Here is a 4,782-nt window from a genome sequence, read left to right on the forward strand (position 1 = left end):
CACTCTTTATTTTTGATTTTATTTACTTATTTATTTATTTATTTATTTTTTTATATTTTAATAATAATATATAACATATATTTTTTACAATTTTAAATTGAGTTTAGGAGCGTGCTGTTGTTACAGAAGTCGCTCCCTCAATTTTAACACCTAACTTTTATGTTCATTTTACACACTCATTCCCACCCTTGCATACGCTTTGTTCCTTTTTTACCCACTGATCACGAGTTTGCTCATCAGTGGAGTGGGAACCCATTTTCATGGGATCCCATACATCAACACCAAGGGAAGCCACAAAGGTTGCTAGTGAAACTACTGGTTTAATATATTTAATACTATACAAACGTAACCGGTTTGGACACGCACGAGTGATTCAAGTGATCACAACTGCTCTGATTGTCACTTTAATGACTAACTCATTGACATACAGCCAACGAGTTACATTCTTTATTTATACTAACCATTTTAATAAGAAAGTTCAGGCTGGGATGAAGAAATTTTTTTAGGACATACTAGGAACATACCCTGACTGAGAGTCAGTCAAGAACGTCTTTAGTTTGCTCTTTTTTCGTGAGAAGTTTCAATAAGGGTAAAAGAAGATAAATGTAAAACTGTGGTCTGACAGGACAACTAACTCCAATGCATAAGGGCCTTTTATACATCACACTTTCGGTCGAACTTAGTCTGGTCACGTCCGAACTGATTTAGCAAAATACTGTACCTCACAACTTCAAGAACATGTTTCACGAAAGAACGTTTCTACGCTCAAATTGCAAAAAAAAAAAAAAAAAAGAAAAAAAAAGAACGTTCAGACTCATCCCATAAATTAGACACTCCTATAAAAAAAGATTATAAAAAAGAGGCAGACTGATGAACAAGTTAAGGCGGGTATTTGAACGTAACGAGGGTACTTCTTTGTGGGGTTAGAATTGTTTTAGAGCATACAGTTTTGGGGACTACAAAGGGTCAATCAGTAGAACACTGAATACCTACGTCGAGGGAGGGTTACTAGGTTACGTCAAGACTATTTGAAAATTGTCTAATCGACAACATCTTTCAGTTGTTTGATTTTACGCACACTATCGAAATTTAGCCATCTAATTTTTAATACAGGAGAACTCAAGGGCTACTAGGATTTAGGTGTTGACCAAGATTGAATGGGATTGGTCTACATTTTGATGATGACACCCATAGCGGGCGATTTAGCATTTAAAAAGCTCATAATCGTCGGTTCTGACCAAGGAGACTGAGGAAATGAAAACTTTTCTCGTTACAAGGTAGTCTATGTAGTCCCACAGCGAGCGATATAATATCACTGCATTTCGGCCTTTCCCCCCACCTCTCTCGAAGGCAACAGGGGATTGTCAAACATTTTAAGAGGTGTGAAAACCTGTTAGTACAATCAGTTCAACACAGATTGTGCCTTGCGGTAATTTGAGCCCGCTGTCAATCCATGGATTAGAGACCATGCTGAGAAGAGACCCCGACTAATGGTCAATTCTGTCAAAGTGATACATATATCTTATTAACCAAGCGCGAGGGCCGTACTGGGAGAATAATATCGGCCCGAGGTCTTGACAGTACGGACCGAGCGCAGCGAGGTCCGTACAAAAAAGACCGAGGGCCGATATCTTTCCAGTACGGTCCCGAGCAAGCTTGGTTAATTAAAGATTTATTAACAAAGTTGAAATGGTAAATTGGCCACCGTAACGATTACAAAAGCTGACGTTTCGAGCGTTAGCCCTTCGTCGGAGCGAATAGAGGAATGGTGGGTTGTGTGTGCTTTTGAAGGCAGAAAATGGAGCTACGTTATTGGTGGGAACATGGCAACGAGAAAAATAAGAATAAATTAGTCTCGGCTTGCAGTTGCCCTACCGAACTTATCTCCAGCTATCTAGACAAAATTATGGCTCCCATCGTCAAAACTTTACCATCACATATTAAAGACAGCCAACAAGCTCTTCAAATTTTTCGAGACTTTAATTTCCCTGGCCAAAACAAACTTCTTTTCACCACGGATATTACGTCCCTTTACACTGTAACTCCTAATGGCGAAGGCCTTCTGGCCCTTAAACATTTTTTGATCAACGTACTGATAAGGAACCTAAATCTGAAACACTACTACGCTTAGCCGAGCTAGTGCTCACACTCAATTAATTGTTTTTCATTCGGAAACAACTTCTTCAAACAAACCAATGGTGTAGCCATGGGAACCAAAATGGGACCTAGCTATGCCAATCGTTTTGTAGGTTTTGTCGAAAATCAATTTTTCAGCCAACACAACGGGTCCAAACCTGAACTCTACGGTCGCTACATCGACGACTGTATCGGCGCTACCTCCTCTACCAGAGAGGAGCTCACTCAATTCATAACCGCAGTCAATTATTTTCACCCGGCTCTGAAATATACCTGGGAAATTTCTGACAATTATTTATCCTTTTTAGACATCGAAGTTTCAATTGAAGGTAACGGTTTATACACTAGTGTGTATTACAAACCTGCAGACTCGCATAATTACTTGTTATATTCGTCTTCGCATCCATCTCACGTGAAGAATTCCATTCCTTTTTCTCAGTTTCTAAGACTTCGTCGTTTATGTAGTAATGACTCTGATTTCCACCACAAATCAGAGTCAATGTGCCAGTTTTTGGATAAACGTGGTTACCCTGCTTCTTTCGTTCAAGCGGGTTACCACCGCGCCCAACTTATTGATCGACATTCAGCACTACAAACGTCGCATAAGGAAGATTCCGACCGCATTCCATTCACTCTCACGTTTCACGCTCACAACCACGCAGTTAAATCCATCATTCTTAAAAACTTTAAATTACTTCAAAACGATCCAGAGACAAGCACTATCTTTTTGCAGCCTCCGCTCATTTCATTCATATGTGACAAAAACATAGGCAATTTTTTGGTCAGAAGTTCTTTTCAGACTAATGACCAACCAGGCACTTTTAAATGCGCTCGTACACGATGCAAAACGTTTCCTTTCATTCACAACACTGATAAAATATCGGGACCTAAACGATCCATTAAGATCACCGATCACTTCACGTGCACCTCCGCCAATGTAATCTATTGCATAACTTGCACTTATTGCAAAAAGATATACATCGGCGAAACAGGTAGAAGACTAGGTGACCGACTCCGAGAACACCTTCGAGACGTGGAAAGGAATGACAAGGACACATCGAAACCAGTCGCTAGGCATTTTAATTTACCTAATCATTCTAAGGAACATATAGCAATCCGCGGTCTTTCCTTACACTTAGGTAGTACGGAAAGCCGTAAAAATCTTGAACAAAAGCTCATCTTTCAAACCGGCAGTCTAAATCCCGCAGGGATCAACGTACGCTTTTCATTCCACTAATTTATTCTTGTTTTTCTCGTTGCCATGTTCCCACCAATAACGTAGCTCCATTTTCTGCCTTTAAAAGCACACACAACCCACGATTCCTCTATTCGCTCCGACGAGGGGCTAACGTTCGAAACGTCAGCTTTTGTAATCGTTACGGTGGCCAATTTACCATTTCAACTTTGTTGATATATCCAAATTATTTCGTTACCCCCACCGACGCAGCCCCATTTTCTTTTGAAACTATCTGCCTTCAACTATGTTCAAGACATGAACATTAGTCTCGCTCGTACCCAGATATTTCACGGCCAAGCGGTTGTACGTTACAGTTACACGGTAAGATCTGGTTACGAGATTACATTTACATTACAGACAAACCAATCAGAACGACCTAACATTACTGACGTATCGAAACTGACCAATCACGACCGACTGACACCACTGAAGTCTTGCAGCTAGAAACCCGAGAGCCAAACTTGGATCAACCCCCCCTCTTGACTCGGGTGATAACTTCCGCTCAGGTTGTTGAAACATCAGTAAAGTCACCATTATACCGACAACAGTCCTTCTCAGGACTACCCTCACCTGGACAATCAGACTACACCACCACAGGTTTGACATATCATTCGCGTAAATATTTTGCAATTTAATAGATAAGTAAGCTGAATTATGTACGGACTTCGATTGGTTCTTTCTCATGACCTATTGAAGGACTGACGCATTGGTGACGTTCCCATCAATATCAGTCACCGTGGGTCTGTTCAATCAGGGACCTTAAGCAACCACGACGGCGACGGCAACGAGGACGTGGAAAAACAAGAGATCTAATTGGCAGAACAATAGCTTAGCACGTGCGTTTTGAAACTTTGTACATTTCTTAGCCGTCCCATGCAAAACAACAACGTGAAATCGCCAAAATTTGCGTCGTCTGCGAACCGAAACCGCGACGGCAAATTATTTTAATTTCCATTTGGAACTCAACGCCACTTTTATACGTCATGCTGAAGTTGAGCTGTGGCGCCATATGAGACAGTAAGCTCCTGCAGCCACGTTTGAAATTCTAACTAAGAGTAGAAATTCATTTTTAATCGGAGTCTTCCTTGGCGTTGCCGTCCTGACTGCTTAAGGTCCCTAATAAGAGATCACAGACGACACCAAGACGTGGTCCTTATCTCATTTTAATGACCTATGTGACTCGAATACTGAACAGATGCGCGGCAACATGGATTATGTTTGTTAAACATATAACATACGCGAATATTTTGTGAGCTGATGGATAGATAGACGCCCTTATTTAGTAAATACATAAATGAAACATCATTCATCGTGCATTATTCAACGTTGTCCACTCAGGGAGCTAAAAAAAAACCATCCCTACTGTCCCTGAGAAGTAAAGTAGGGGGCAGCAAAGACACGTCAGCTCA

The sequence above is a fragment of the Stylophora pistillata genome, chromosome 3, assembly GCF_964205215.1.
Source record: "Stylophora pistillata chromosome 3, jaStyPist1.2, whole genome shotgun sequence".
Lineage (NCBI taxonomy): Eukaryota > Metazoa > Cnidaria > Anthozoa > Scleractinia > Pocilloporidae > Stylophora > Stylophora pistillata.